At 38.3% G+C, this 17,282-nt stretch overlaps 1 protein-coding gene across 1 annotated transcript in view; it reads left to right on the plus strand.

Annotated features, from left to right (window-relative positions):
• LOC135199647 (dynein axonemal heavy chain 6-like) overlaps window positions 1–17,282 on the plus strand; it is a 159,546-nt gene that overhangs the window by 121,048 nt on the left and 21,216 nt on the right. The gene's annotated exons all lie outside the window — the stretch shown is intronic.

Here is a 17,282-nt window from a genome sequence, read left to right on the forward strand (position 1 = left end):
TATATATATATAAAATATACTAACCTAAAAAACCTAACCTAACCAACCTAACCAATTTGCAAATTTTACTATAGAACATAAATATATGTACACACTTTCATGGAATTTTGCCTATTCACTGTATTTTTCATAAAGAAATATTAACTGAATAATACTGTATTTTCATTTTTTTCGTGACTTGCACATTGTCTGTGATAAAACTGTTAAAGTACTCAGGTATAAGGATTTTTTAAGGTTTTTTTGGTGCTTGAACTCTCAAAATAAGCAGTGAAAAGCATTTTTAGAAGGGTATGAAGTATTCGCTGGGTGTTGTGGTACACATCATGTGCGAATACTGGGGGTTGACTACCATCCCAGCTGAAAGCTATTTCATACGGCTGTAAGGCAGGTGCAGACTCTGGCACTTCCTCAGGGTCTGGCATGTCAAACAAGCTGTCTAGGTGCTCTGGCCGGCATAGGATGTTGAACCGTTCCCAAATTCAACTCCGTCCTTGACTAGTCCACTGCAATGGCTCAACTGCAGGGCAGAAAGACTCATCCTCTACTGATGGAGAGGGAATTGGATCTCCTGAAGGAAATGGTGTGCTTTATCTTCATTAATTTTTCCTCAGGATCAACTATGGGAATGATTATTGGCTTTATTGAAGGCCCTGACTCTTCTGATTTGGCATTAGGCTGGGATATCTCAGAGGGAACCGGTGGGTCCAATTCCGAGGAAGGCTCAGGAGTGCCTTTGGATTCTAAGCAGGAAGTGGCACTGGAGGCTATGGTACCAGATGGAGTGAGTACTATGCTAGCCACTGGCTTGTCTGCTGCAACAACATTGACAGCACTAGTGCCAACAGTGGGTTCTGAAGTAGTGCCATCCTCTTAAGTTGCTGTGTTAAATGGAGTAAGGGTGGTGCCATCTATCTCTGCCCACTGTCGTTGCAGTGCTTGGATTTGGGCAACCAGCTTGGCTCTCAGGGAACCATCCACCAGAGTCTTATCATCTGAGGTCCTAGGAGAAGAGGATGAACTTATTCATGGTGCAAAAGGATCTCAGCTTGCGAGATCTAAAGGGAGATCAAGGTCATGCTCTTGTGCTGGCACTAAGGCAGGCTCAGACCCAAGACGTTGAGCCATTCCCGAACAGCCTACAAAATTCAACAATTTGGGAATGGCTGAACGTCTGTGATGAACAAAGCACTGCCCTGGTCAGTGCATTCAGTTGTCATTGACAATGACTCAATGGCAGGGCGGGAAGAATCATCCGCTGCTGCTGGAGACTGAGAGGGAATTGGATGTCCTAAAGGGATATTGGAAAAGGGTTCAGGTTCTGGCTCTGTAGTAGGCCCAGGTCCTGGCACTGGCTCTTCTTCCAGCCAGAGTGCAATGATCCAGCTGAAATCTGGTTGTTGTAGCTCTGCCATTGGTTTTTGTCTGGCCAATGTATACGGTCGACTCCCATCTGTTTGCGGTTCAAGATTCACAGGCTCACTGATTTTTGATTCTTCAATTGAACATATATCTACATACATTAATGGATATTTCGCCTATTTGCAGTACTTTTCATTGAGAAATATTCGGTAATTACTGTATTTTCACATTTTCGTCACTCAAATATTTTTTTGATAAAACTATTAAAATATTTGGGTATAATCGTTTTAGAGGTGTTTTTTTGGCATTTTAAGTATCAAAATAGGCAGTTATAAGTATTTTTATAAGATTGTGAAGTATTGATGTATTCGCTAGTTGTGGTACACATCCCGTGTGAATACCAGGGGTCGACACTACTGTCCCAGCTGAAAGCTATTTCATATGGCTGTAAGGTAAGTTCAGACTCTGACACTTCCTCAGGGTCTGGCATGTCAAACAAGCTGTCTAGGTTGCTGTCTAGATGCTCTGGCAAGCTCAGGCGAAGCACATTGAACTGTTCCCAAATTCAACAATTTGGGAACAACTCAACGTCCATGACTGATGGAGTACTGCCCTGGTCAGTGGTTCAATAATCACTGGCAATGGCTCCATGTCAGGGTGGGAGGAATCATCCTATCCTGATGGAGAGGGCATTGTATCTCCTGAAGGAAACAGTGTGCTTCATGTTCATTAATTTTTCCTCAGAGTCAACTGTGGGAATGATTATTGGCTTTATTAATGGCCCTGACTCTTCGAATTTGGCATTAGGCTAGGGTATCTCAGAGGGAACCAGTGGGTTCAATTCCCAGGAGGGTCCAAGAGGGCCTTTGGAGTCTAAGCAGGAAGTGGCTCTGGAGGCTATGTTACCAGAGAGAGTGAGTACTATGCTAGCCACTGGCTAGCATAGTACTCACTGCTGCAACAACATTGACAGCGGTAGTGCCAACAATGGGTTCTGAAATAGTGCCATCCAATTCAGCTGCTGCGACAACTGAAGTATGGTGTTGCCATCTATCTCTGCCCACTGTCGTGCGAGTGCTTGGATTTGGGCAACCAACTTGGTTCTTAGGGAATCTTCCACCAGAGTCTTATCTTGTGAGGACTTAGAAGAGGATGAACTCATTACTGGTGCAAAAGGATCACAGCTTGCAAGATCTGAAGGGAGATCAAAGTACTGGTACTGGCACTATTAAAGCACTCAGACACAGGATGTTGAGCCATTCCCAAATTCAAGGAATTGGGAACAGCTTACAAAATTCAACAATTTGGGAATGGGTGAACTTCCGTGATGGACAGATTACTGACCTGGTCAGTGCATTCAGTCATCATTGACAATAGCTCAATGGCAGGGCGGGAAGAATCATCCGCTCTTGATGGCAACTGAAGGGAGATTGGAAAAGGGTTCAGGCCCTGGGTCTGTAGTAGGGCGAGGTCCTTGCAATGGCTCCTTGTCCAACCAGAGCATGCTGATCCAGCTTAAATCTGGTTGTTCTAGCTCTGGCACTGGGTTTATGTCTAGCCAATGCATACAGTCCACCCCTACCTATTTTTTGGTTCCAGATTCGAAGGCTCATGATTTGCAGATTCTTCTATGGGACACATATGAGGCAGTTAGTTGCAGAGGAGTGTATTTGCCACTTTTCTCAGTTTTGAGTTTTGTATAGTATTGTATTGTCCAATCTTTTGGTTTCTGAGAATGCATCACAAACCCTTCCCTAACATCGCAAAATGGTCGAAAATCGCTTCGAGTAAAGTTACCTAGCTATTCACATCTTGTGGATGGCGCCGGCAAGTCTGAAAGTGCAAGTCATTGTTGACAGGCTGGAAGTGAGTAGCCAATGGAAGCATGTCTTACTGTTTCGCAGCTCTCTCGGCCAATCAGAGGATTAGACATACAAGACTCACTCATGGGTTCTTGATGTCCCATGAAAATCCTCCGTTTTGCGATGACTGTACTGTGCCCTTGACTATGAGACATTTGCTGATTGAATGTCCCAGACTTGGGAATTTGAGTCATAGGTTCCTGTCTTGGGGACGTGACAGAGAAGGTAATTTTATTCTAGCTACAATTCTTGGAAAAGATTGTAATATGGAACAGTTATATATCTTTATGTGGGAGGTGGCCCTCCTCAACAAAATTTAGATTATACATAGAATGAATCGCCTCAGTGGCGTGATCGTTATGGTCTTGATCTGCCACCTCGGTGGCCACAAGTTCGATTCTTGGGCATTCCATTCAGGTGTGTATATTTGGTGATAGAAGTTCACTCTTGACGTGGCTCCTAAGTCACGCAAAGCTGTTCATCCCGTTGCTGAATAACCACTGGTTTTATGCAATGTAAAAACACCATATAAACAAATATACATAGAATGTCTATGTAAGAATTTATATATTTGATCAAATATATTTATATATATTTTTAGCTTTTATATGAAATTTATTTTAAATTTAATTGGATTGGATTCCTAACACTAAAATATTGAAGAGAAATGATGACTAAGAGTATGTTGTTTGTTTAAAATGAATAATATTGCTTAACAAGCATAATATGAAATCGACATGATGCCACAGATGGTCAGACCTAAAGTTAAAGTTGGGAAGAGGTGCAGAGCATCGGTTTCACAACGCGCAAGATGTCTGAATCAGACATGTTGTTTTTCAGCTGTATTCAGCTATCTGAATAGCTGCAGGCCCCTTTTGAGTAGCTGGCTGAACAGAGCATCTTTGCTAGTGGTAGATGAAAGGACCCAGTGTGTTTTTCCAGGATAGAGATTAATTTTTTATCTCGTGGTCTAAAAACTGAAGTTACTTGAAAAAGATGCAATAGTGTGGGTGGACCTGGAACTGCTATTGGGGGAGAGAGGGAGGCAGTGACAAAACAATACTATTGCATAATTTTGTTAGATAATAGGCCTTATGAAAGCCGACACACATCAGTGTCCTCTTGTCAGTAAAGCTTATTGTGCCTACGGAAGAAAGGCAACAGCTGATCATTTCTAAGGTTATTGACCTATAGCTCAGGCTCTTTGGGAGCATTCATGGCTGCGTGTATTATTATTGTTTTGCACGTCATTGAGTGCAAAATAGTATTGTTTCTAATAATGCTAGGCAGTAAAATAAAACTCAAAGCTTTAAAACTATTTTATTTTATGTTTGTCGATTTTTTGGTAGCAACCAATTTTTTTTATATATCAGTTTTAGGGCCGTGCGTGAGCGCAAAATTGCATAATAGCATTCCAAATGAGTGTATAATGATACATTTTAGGAATATAACTAAATTTAGAGTTATTTTAAACTGTAAAAAAACAAAAACTTAATAGGAATCTTTTTGCTCATATTGTCAAGCGCGCACAAAAATGCTGAAAAATTTTGTTTGTATTGGATACACACAATTTGTATAAATGACATTTTTTGAAGAAAATTTAGGAAGTGAACATAATAAAAAAAGGAGAAAAATGCATTCATATTTGGCAGTACTCAAAATGCGAACACATTAACAAATTTTTTACATAATGTAGAAGAGATGAGCTAATTTTTAAGACCAACCCCAGCTCTCTAACTCTTTTCATTCAAAATGTATAACGTGTTGAATATTGCCAAACTTTAACTGTGTTTATCTCCACTTTTTAATTTTTGTGCTTACCTTCCTCGGCAACTAACTGCCTCATATGTACTCACATTCGCGGAAATACAATTTACTTTAAAAAATTGTGATTTGTTCCTACACCATATGCAAACCCTTGGTTTTTTACATTAGGAAAACTCACTGATTGGAGGGAGGAATCTGATAGTCATGTGAACAGACTGGTGTTTGCCCAACTAAGGTTCCCATCCTGGCTGTAAGAGCGAGGAGGGGAACCTAGTCTCTGTCCAATTGGTCGAGTATGGGAAATGCGTGACCAATGGTCAGACCTCAGGACCAATTCATAAGAGGGAGGCAAGCGTAGCCTCTTATGAATAGCAGACAAGAACTTTATAGTTGGAAGCAAAAAGACAAATACAAGTATTGGGTTTGTCTTATGCTATTGGCCTCTTCCCCCCTCTTGTTAGGGAAAGTACGGATACATGCCCCTATACCTTAATGAAAGGGGATGGAATGAAGCTCAGTAATATTGCTTACTTGCATTGACCACCCATTCCAGCATGTGATGACCGCAGCTCTCTGTCCATAGGAAGAGAAATGAGTGAAAGGACGAAGAGAAGCCAGTCACACTCGCCTACATTCACACGATTACACAAGGCAAGATGCAACCTTGTCCAGTTAGAGGAACTGGGTAAGCTACACAACTTGTTGAGCAGCCACTACGGGCCCCAAGAAAGAGGTATCCAAGGACCTATGGGCTATATCCCAAAGGTAGAAGGAGGTGAAGGTGATCTGGTTGACCCAAACCCCTCCCTTCAATACCTGTGAAACCGACAGATTCTTGCAGAATGCAAGAGTAGGACCAATACCTCTGACTTTGTGGGGGTCTCTGACGAAAGGTGCTAATGTTGTACCTCCGTTGGGAGGAGTACGCTTTCCTGATCACCTCACAAAGCCAAAAAGAGATGGTGTTCTTGGACACCTCTATCTTGGTCACCCCAGTGCTAACGAAGAGGCGTCGACACTCAGGGCGTAGATGAAGAATTCTCTTCAGATAGTGCTGTAGCACTCTTTAATGGGACAAAGTACCATCTCGTCTGGGTCATTACCACAAAAGTTCTTTAGAGAGGGTATCGTAAAGGACTCAAATCTAACATCAGGGACAGAAGGATTCTGAGTCTGCTATGAAATCCAGGACAAAATCTAGCATAAGAGATCCCCATCCCCTCAAGTGTTTCACATCATAAGAGAGACCATGAAGCTCACCTACTCTCTTCATCAATGCCAAGGCCAGCAAGAAGACGGTTTTGAGGGTTAGATCCCTGTCTGAGACACTCAGAGAGGCTTGTAAGGTTCACAAGTCAAACTCCTTAAGATGAGAGAGTCACATCCCACTCAGGAGGCCTGAGTTCCCTGGGTGGGCAAGACCTCTCGAAGCTCCTCATAAGGAGAGATATTTCCATAGAAGTGGTAATATCCACTCCTCGAAGTTTCAGGACCAGGGCCAACGCAGACCTATAGCTTTTAACCCATGATGGACGATGGGTGGTGTCATCTCAGGATGATGGCTGTTTATTGGTATTTATAAGTATTTGGTATCATTGAAACCACAAGATGAACTTTTTGAATAAGTTATTTATTTTTGTATATATTGTTAAATAGTTTGGATAACATAAGAAAATTCCTCAGAAATGGAAATTACAAAAAATAGACAAATAAAAAATAAGAAAAAATCGCTTTGAAGCTGAATTATTACAAAACTTCTTATTCCTATTTGTTTCATTAGTGTTAACTTGTTAAAGAATTTAGTTTTTAAAAAATCCTCAAAAAAGCAGAATATTCTATCCAGTAATAGCATGGTTAAAAAAAGTAAAAAAGTATGCATCAACATATCAAGTGAAGTAACCTTGAGTATATAATTCTGAATATTCACCAACTAAAGAATAAGGCTTCATCACATGTTGATTAGAGCATTGAATTTATTGGCAGTCTTCCTGGTCATCATCGTCCTCATGTTTCCTATTAGGACAACCTTTCACCCTGAAGTAATGTTGCAGCTTTGACCAGCATTGCTCATGAATGCCAGCATTGCATCCAGGACACCAGTGCTTAGAACGCTTGGGACACAGCACATAATCTTTGTTTGCAACCATCTGACCTGCCATAGACATGGCTTGAACCAGGTGGACTGACAAAAATAGGGTTACGACCTGGTGGATTAAAAATTCGGCTACCTGACGACTGTGGAATGAGAGGGTAAGGTGCAGCATCCGTGACTGTCAGACTTTCAATAATGTCACAAAGGAAATAATCTCGCTTGGATGGCTTACCAGTATTTTTCTGATAAATGATATAAGCATTTAGAACTGAAATCTCTACAAGATTACTATAAATTTTCTTCCAATATTTCCTTGTTGACCTCTGTGTAGTATAATGATAAACTTTTTTTGTCTGAAAGGTCAACACCTCCCATACTAACATTATAGTCATTTATGACTTTAGGCTTGACCTTTTCTCTGTGTCTTGTCTGTAATGAGACATTTTCAGCACGAGCATATGTTGTCAAAAGGGAAACTGGCTTACGAGTTTTTTCTTTGAAACCACAAGCAACTAACTTTCCTTTTCTCATGTAGACAGTATCACCTATGCTGAGCTTCTGCTTGACCAAAATTTGAGGCAGAAATTTAGAATTAATCTTGATTATTCCTGAGTGATGTCTTTTGTGTTAGTAGAGCTTCTGCCAGAGGAATCTATGTATAAAAGTTGTCAGTAATTAGGTGGTAACCTTTATTGAGAAGAATGCTCTTCTCCATTATATTCATTACTACTGTATGAGTAAAACCTTGCCGACTTCCAGTAGCATAAGAATCATGTCTTTGATATAAATCAATATGGTAAACATATCCAGTGGAAGCTTCACAGACTTCAAACTTTTTTATCCCATACCTACAGTGCCGTTTATTGAGCATATATTGCATGAATGCACACCTATTACGCACACCAATCATGCTTTCATCAAGGGAGATAGTCTACTGAAGATTGTAATGTTCCTTGAATAACTTATTACAGGAATCTAAAAGAGGGCGTACTCGAAATGAGGGGTCCTACTGTGAGTCATCTCTCAGCTTATTCAAAGTATTATCATTCATGTGAAGAAAGCTACTTGTAAGAAGATAGTCATCGCATGGCATGGTTTCTTCAAAACACGGAATTCGAGTTGAACGAAAAGTACTCCCAAAAATCCTTGATATCCTGCACCCTTAATAATCACATGAGCAAGCTTAGACTTAAAAACTATTTCATTCTTTTATGAGTTACTGCCCCCCAGATGCTGAAGCCTTGCCGAGGATGGGGGTCTTAGGGTTCAGCAGTTGGACCTTGATGCCAGATGGGAATTGCTTTCTCGCTGGGCCTTTGTGCCCAACTGTTGATCCAACTAAATAAGTCAGCCCTTTTCCTTTTACTAAGAACATTTCATCTTTCTGCCTCCTCCCCTTATAAGGGATGGATTTAATGTTGATGACTTTTGGCTTGGTTTTGGACATGATTTAGACTTATTCTTGGGATTTGAAGGAGGGTGAGGATGGATGGCTTGCCACCTCACCTGTAGAACTCGAGTACTTGACGTGGTCGAGTGAGGGGAAAGTTTAATGTCAAACCCTATCCTCAGTGCCGGGTCGTGATCTCAATGGACATCATGACGCCTTACCTCTGGAGATGGGTGTATATCTGGTAATTACCCTAGGACGACCCTAGTTAAAGGGATGACCCGTCTTCTTAAGTTTGACTCCATGGTGGGTATGGGGAATATCTGGATGAATTCAGTTATTCGTTCTATGGCAACCCCCCCTATTTCTGCTGATGACCCTATGCTTTCGTCAAAGGACTTGTCCACGGAACCCAAACTTATATTTTGCATGGTTGGTCCCCCTGATCAATGTAGTACCCATGGGCCAAATGACAGCCAAACAAAGTTGATGCCCAGTGCTATGCGAGTAGGAATACGGCCAGGAAATCTCAACAAAAAGCATCTGGTTCCAGTATTGTCACACTGGAACCATTTGCTATAAAGAAAAAGGAAAAGTATGAAATAGTTTCTGGGGTCTTTGTACCCAATTCTTTCATAAACACCTGAATTTGAAGATTGAAGGTGACAATACAGACATATTTCAAGTGCACATGGAAATCGTGAAATGTTGTGGCAGACAGCCAAAAATAACACCCCAAAATGGAAATAAGCCCCTAGTAGAAAGCACATCCCAAGACCCAGGTGTTTCCATTGCCAGCATTTTGGACACACCCTACAATCAGGCTGATTCAAAATTACAAGAAAATCCTGCAGTCTGTGTCAATGGTGGAGAAGATGAGCATGGTATGTGCACCAGGGAACCTAAATGTGGTGAGGGACATGCATTGTCATCTCAACAGTGTGATGTATATTTACTCGAAAAAGAAATCCAAGCTATCAGAGTAATAGAAAGAACAACATTTAAGGAAGCACGAGAGAGAGCCAAAGCAAAGATTGTAAGATACTGTCTAAGTTTTACCTCTGTAGTAGCAAAATTAAGAAACCAAAAGAAAGAGACAAATAAAAAAACCCAAGTTAGGAGTGCAAAGGTAGAATCAAATAAAGAATTATTAAAAAGACGGCTGAATCATTAGAATCAATTGATGATGAGAATGTAAAGACAAGGTTCACTAGAACCAACAAGAAAGACACTAGCATGGAGCTGAGTAAAATTTAGGTGTCAGTTGAGATACACCCTCCACCATCTGCCTCTTTGGAGGCGGGGCCAGTGGTTGCTGGTCTGGTGCCAGCTTCTGTTGATGCCAACTCCTCTTTGGAGGAGAAACCAGCAGATGCTAGTCCCCTGGTGCCAGTCCTCGCTGGTACTTCTGCCTCATTAGAGGCAGAGCTGGCTACTGCCAGGAATACAAAGACACTTGAGGTGGTCTCTGGTCTCTCCGTTTCGATAGAGATGGAGAGTGAAGAAAAAAAAAAACCCTTCAGTGTCAAAGGCACTAAAGGGAAAGATGTTGGCTCTACGAAGGTGATATCTCCACCCAAGAAGCCAACAAAACTGTCCATTAAAATGCCTTCCTCTAGTAGAAGAGAGCTCACGCAGTCTTGTAAAAAGGAACCATAATGTTGGTCCCAAACATGAATAAATTCACTTCCATTATTCAGTGGAACTGTCAGGGACTGCGAGCAAAGTATAAGGAAGTAAAGCTTTTGATCGATGAGCACTTCCCTGGAACAAATACTTTTATGCATAGTATTGTTTTAAGAATTACGTGTTTAAGAATTACAATTTTATATAAAAAGGTACATTATTGAAAATCCAGAACTTTCTAAATTTTAAGTATATTTTTCTTAATAAGGAGAAATGTAATTATTTCTTGAGCAAAAAAGTAAACCATACGGTGCATGAAAGTATTTGTTCCAACAAATAAAAATAAAAATAAAATAATTCTGAAAAGGCTTTTATTATAGATAGAGGGGCTCCATTAAAAGATTTATTGAAAAATATAATACAAGTTGATATGGAATCAAATATAATGGTACATGAATATTGTTAGAGAAATATCATGGCAAAATATTAATTTTTTTACTAGTATGTGCTGCAGTCTACAGATATATATATATATATATATATATATATATATATATATATATGTATATATATATATATATATATATATATATATATATATATATATATATAATTTCATTTTATTTCATTTGTAGAGCACCTGGGTTTTAATGATGCAGTTTTCAAAATAGATATTAGTGCCACAAATGGAGACCGAATATTTTCTGTATATCATTATCATTAGTTGTTGGGCAAAGCTATTTAGTATTTCAAGAAATACATGCGTACTAAAAAATCCAAGTCACTCGTTTATATTTTGCAAGATGACACCAAATTTGCCTTTGTAACTAATTGAAAGTTATTCTTATCATCAATTACTAGTAAAAATTAATGCTGTTTCCTTTATTATCCTTGTTATTTAGATTTCCTCTTTTAATCCGTGTAAAACATTTACATTGAATGGTTAAAAATAAAATAAAAATATATATAAAAAATAATTGTATTTCCCGGAAATCCCTGTATTATTTTCTAATTGTCCCGAAACCCCGCGATCCAAAATTGGGCTCAATCTGGAAATCCTAATTGTGACCTTACTTAGCTAATATGAAGTCGCTTCACTTTTCATCTCAACCAACAGTACAGACTAGTGAATATTGGCTGTTAGGTATCAGGCTGTTGAACCTAGGCAATTATTAATATTAATTGTGCCTATGGGATGACGGCGTTGGAGATGACAATTATTGTACCATAAGGCTGTCAAATTTTATTGTCAGTTTGGCCCATTAATAAAGAACGATAATAAATTAGTTCTGCCTCTAGGGAGTAAAACAGGACTAAATTTATGGTGAAAAGAAAGGCACGTAATGTCGATAAATTGGTCAACTATATTGCTCAAATGTATACAAACTACAACAGATAGAATGAAAACTTTTATTTCTACACTACATATAATACACATTACCCCTGGTAGTAGCTGCAAAGATAATTCACCAATATTTAAAAACTCCTTAGAAAATAACTATAATATATTTGCCATTTTTGCAAAACTTTATGGCTTGGCTGTAGAAGAAATATACCAGCAAAATTAATTATTTTTCTTTCTGCATAAAGTACATATTGTATCTAGTAAATGGTGCATAAATTATTTGCCGATGTTGACGGACGTACGAGAAAACACGTTTTAAAGAGTACAGTTTCCCATTAGATTGTATGAGTTGCACCATTGTTCACATATGAATCATAGCAGTGATGGCTTAGGCAGTGCACGTCGCAATCTGGTTTGGCTATTATAGGCTGCCCAATCTCTCCCCTCTATATGTGTGTAGAGCAGTCGGTGGCTGCTAGCTGACAGGTGCGTTTGCCAGCTATGGTATTCCTTAAGAACGTGTGTACTATTACAATTTCACGGCTCGGAGAAAATTGTGTACTTTCTCCCGACGTAAACTATTCACGGAACACACACAAGCTAATCTCTTAACTGAACTAACACATGCAAGATTGCTACACGCAGAGCAAAACCCTGACTCAATAACTAACTCGCAACCTATCTACCAAGTGAATAGGAGACTATACACACCCTTGGAATAAGCTTAGTCTAAGAAAATTCCATATAGATATTAGAAAGAAGGGGTGAAAGGGGGTTTCCCATAGTCAGGCCAAATATTGTATTGTAAAAGAATGTGTTTCAAGCCAAATTAGGAATTTCAATTTCATCTGATTGCAATCAGATGAAATTGAAATACCTAATTGCCTGTGTAATGGAGACTGACAGAGTATTGTGCAGCCTCAAATACTCGCTGAGGATGAACATTTCCTTGACGTGTAGATGTTGATGGGATTTTCCTTGCTAGGCCGAGTGAAACCACAAATCATCGGTCGGAACTTGTGGCACCATGTTGCTGAGTTACGCAGCAAGACTGGTACCTACATTAACAGCATGACCTGTTCGCAGCTGATATTGAGGACTTTGGCCTGACCATATTTTCTGGAATACATGTCTTGCTACAAGGCATGAATTTTAGAATTTTAAGGGCTTGTGGAATTTCCAGAAATTATAGCCCATTTCCGAGTGAAAGAGTACGAGTTCTTCCAGCTTTTATACTTCAGAAACGCATGTGGCAGAAAAGCCCCTCTCCGTGGTTCAGAATGAATATCATGTCGAGAAATTCTGGTGATAGATGATACTGAGAAAGATTCACGCAAGAGAGTCTTGAGAGATTGATAAAACCAAAGTCCCCCACAACAGTTGCACTGAATTTGGACCTTCACGAGCCTCATTACGAAATCGTTCATAAAGAGTTCCCACGAGTTGCAATTACAATGAGTATCACGAGCTGCTCCCTCACGCAAGCGACTAGATTATCTAGAGGAGCCTCTCGGTGTCACGATCTTAAGTAAAAAATGCGCCGAAGAATCGAGTTTTCTGTAAAGCGTAAATGCTGTATCAGGCGGGGCCCATGAAACTTTCAGTCACGGCTCGGTGTTGGCCTTTCATGTAGCGTTGGCAGATGCACGATCATGGTTGACTTTAATGTTAAATTAAATAAAAACTACAGGCTAGAGGGCTGCAATTTGGTATGATTGATAATTGGAGGGTGGATTATCAGTATTCCAGTTTCCTGCCCTCTAGCCTCGGTAGATTTTAAGATCTGAGGTCGGATAGAAAAATCCATCTCAATAGTTTTCTTTTACAGAAAACTGAAAAGCCTGTATTTAATTTTTACACTGATTTTCGTAAGCAATTCTCCCTGTTCTTCAAATCAGATAAAATCTAGGACAAACAAATAGTGTATTTGGCATCAGACATTTAATTTGGTTAGAACATTTCCTTGGTGGCTAGGCCTATGTGCAGTGTAAGACACGGTGGTCAGACAAAGTATATACGTATATTCCGTTAATTTAACAAGATTTACCATATATAATGTGAATACTGTGAAATTAAGAAAAATGTAAATATGATTTTTTTTATAAACTATACAGTTAAGTTAGTCGAGGTGATTTCCATTAGTATGTGCTGCATTTGGCAAAGAGAATTATTACCAAATGCGTATGAGAGAAAACGGGAGTTAATGGCTGACTAAGCTATAATGTTTGTTTAAACATTAAACGTCTAAATCAGGTTCTAATCCCATCCATGATATTTATGGTAATATATATACGTATAGTGGTGCTCAAATCTCATGCGACATGATTCTTTTTGTCTCGTCCAGATTCTCAGACTCAACGTGACGTTGTCAAATAGTGTTATTTATCTATTTTTTTTTTCATTTCTAATGTCATACATGCATGTCGAAAAGTTTGCGAATTCACAGTAGCCGTATTTTCCTTATGGTTATATAAATGTGATCCCTCTTATGCATTGGTATAAACTCGTAATCTGTGTGATTTGAACATTTTTTTTTCTTTCACGTTGCTTAGTTCAAAGTGCGATGTGATAAGGTTACTGGTGCCATCAATGAAAGCTCACTTACATGCTCCTCGGACTGGTCAACATAACGCCTGCAGCATTATGACAGTAGACCTAATAAGCTAAACACTCATAACATTTTCCAATTAGGAATATGATTAAAACAAGTTTTCTTTGAATGCCGAAGTTTTAGGCTGTGTTTAATCTGCCTATATGTTGCAAAATGTTTTATAGGCCTAAAAAATAATCTAAGCCTTCTCAGATGTAATCTGTTACTAATGAATTTATTTGTAGAGATTACCTGTTCTTTGAGGAATACAATAGGAATATGAATTACAACCAGTTTTCTTTGAATATGGACGTTTTTTTTTTTACTGTGTTTAAGCTGCCTGTATGTTGCAAAATGATTTATATGTCTAAAAAAAATCATCTAAGCCTTAGATGTAATCTGTTACTAATGTTTTTATTTGTAGAGGTTACCTGTTCTTTGAGGAATAAAAGATGATGATTTAAACTATATGGAGAAAATGGCTATTAATCGAAATATCATAAGTATTAATATCAAGGCGTATGGAACACTTGTTTTTCAACTGGTTTAAAATATTATTTTCTTAAAAGTCCTTCTGCTCGCTTTTGGTGTATAATTTATTCTTTCATAAGGTAACTTGAAGTGCAAGAATGTGTAGATAAGCTCATTTGTTTTCTTGCCAGAAATTGTTAATAGAGAGATGTCAATGTTGAGTGTAAACTAAAGAAATCTAACACCTAGGCCTAGGAACAATATCTTCGTTCTAACAAAAGAGTAATTGCATAAGCGAATATTTGCTAGTGTGCCATCTTTTTTTGAAATATTTAAGAAATATAACAAATAATTATATATGAAAATCCAAATATTCCTCTACCAAATATGAAGTAAATGTTTTCAAGATCATTTCATTGTCTCTACTCATTGTAGACCTACTTATATTACACCAGGTGGTGGTTGTTGACCGAAACTATACTCTGTTTTTTTTCATCTGTCCATTCCGCCTGTGGTGTTTTTGCATAGTAGCACTGCGTCCCGGGCTTTAGATAGTTACGCTAATTGTAAGTTTTAGGTAAATAAAAGGATATCTGGGTGTACATTTGTAACTGAAAAGTGTTTTATAATTTACTGTATGCGAATTACACCGTTAATATTCGAAATAGGATATTATTATAATCGTTGAATCTTGAATGTAAGCTGAATGTAACTATCTAAAGCCCGGGACGCAGTGTTACCATACAAAAACACCACAGGCGGATGGACCAGATAAAAAAAAAAAAAACAGAGTATAATGATACATCACTCATGCTCCCCTCACATGTTGATGTCGGTGGGCGCATTCTACTTTTGTATATATACATATTTAATTTTTTTTTTCGAGTTGAGGTTTAAAAACAATAAAATAGGAATATTTCAAGTTTTATGCTTGCTTTGGAAGCAGTATTAATGTTATGACATTTTTTTTTTTTTTTTTTTTAACATTTGAACTGAGGTTTGATGACTTCGTTTTGGTCAGATGCTTCATCGATGTGTGAACGAAAGTTCTGAAAATGTTTCGCAAGTGTTTTTTCTGAAATTTGGCTACACGTGACATTTTCTTATAGTTTTGAAAGATATGACAGATTTCACTCTTGTGAAAAATAATATGGCCTTATTGTATGCAATAATCGCGTTTTCGCATTATAATAATAGATAAATATGGAGCATGCTTGTTGCCAGTTAGTGAATTTTGAACGAAATCCTATGGAGTCATGTCGCACGAGATTTGAGCATCACTACATGCATACACACACACACATACAAGCACCGCGATCTTTTAACTGCCGAAACTCGGGAGCAAGACGCCTAAGTCGCTTAAAAAAAAAAAAAAAAAAAAAAAAAAAAAAAAAAAAAAAAAAAAACTAGGCTGACGTGATCGAAATTAAAACCAAAATGCGCTGAAGTTTCTTCGGCGCGATCACGTTTTCTGTACAGTGTATAATGCTGCATGAGCCACGGCCCATGAAACCTTCAGCCACAGCCCGGCGGTGGCCTATCCCATACCAGACTTACAATCTATGGTTAACTTTATCTTAAAAAAAAAAAAAAAACTTAGTGAGGCTAAGAGCTGTAATTTTGCATGTATCATGATTGGAAGGTGGATGATCAACATACCCACTTGCAGCCCTCTAGCCTCAGTAGTGTTGAAGATTGTGTGCTCAGAAAAGGTGCGGTGTGCAGGCACGGAGCCATCTCAATAGATTTCTTTACAAAAAACTAAACAGCATTCGTGGACATTTCGCAAATTTTATCCCAAACTTTCCGACAGATCGCACTCTTCAGGTGAAAATTGTTGATGTTTTGTCAAAATCATTTCCACGTGAAAATGAAGTTCCACAGGGAATTAAGCTTCCTTAGTGGCGCACTGTTTATTTCAGCAATACATGACATCAGTAACAAACTACCTATTCAAATTAAAATTAACCTGTATATGGATGATTTTGCCATATTTTCAGCATTTCTCACAAAACATGCAGAACGCATCATTATTAAAACCATCATAAAAATAGATGTATGTGCCACATCTGGGCTTTAAATTTTCCATAGATAAAACTCGAGCAGTCGTGTTTATGAAAGTCAGAAATCACAGTATACCAATTGGACAAAGGTCAGTATTTGATACTCACTGGAATGGGAAAACCCACATAACATACATGATACCAAAATGTAAAAGAGCATTAAATATAATTAAAAAACTATCGAACACTACTTGAGGAGTCGATAGACATACCCTTACTGTACTGTATAAAGCAAATTGCTGTCTATCAATGACTATGGAAGCGAATTATATGGCTCCGCATCACACGCAACTCTGAAAACGTTAGATCAATTCACAACGAAGGCCATAGAATATGTTCGGGAGCCCTTGCATCATCGTCAAACTAACCTTCACAAGTTGAGTGTAGTGAAATATCACTCTCTTTTTATAGAGAATCAATAACACTCATAAATGCCCTAAGAATTCAGCCAAGTGATTCACACACTATATTCACCACATTTCCTAGTTAGAGCTGTATATATATATATATATATATATATATATATATATATATATATATATATATATATATATACACACACACACACACACACACACACACACACACACACACTGTGTTTCGAAATTAAAGCCCTCCTCTGCAGCATAAACTAAAATTGATATGAACAAAAGCAAAAGTAAATCAGAACGGGTATTTATTTAAGTTTCTCTCTTGAGTATTTAATATTTTGTGTGG

The sequence above is a fragment of the Macrobrachium nipponense genome, chromosome 26 (assembly GCF_015104395.2).
Source record: "Macrobrachium nipponense isolate FS-2020 chromosome 26, ASM1510439v2, whole genome shotgun sequence".
NCBI lineage: Eukaryota > Metazoa > Arthropoda > Malacostraca > Decapoda > Palaemonidae > Macrobrachium > Macrobrachium nipponense.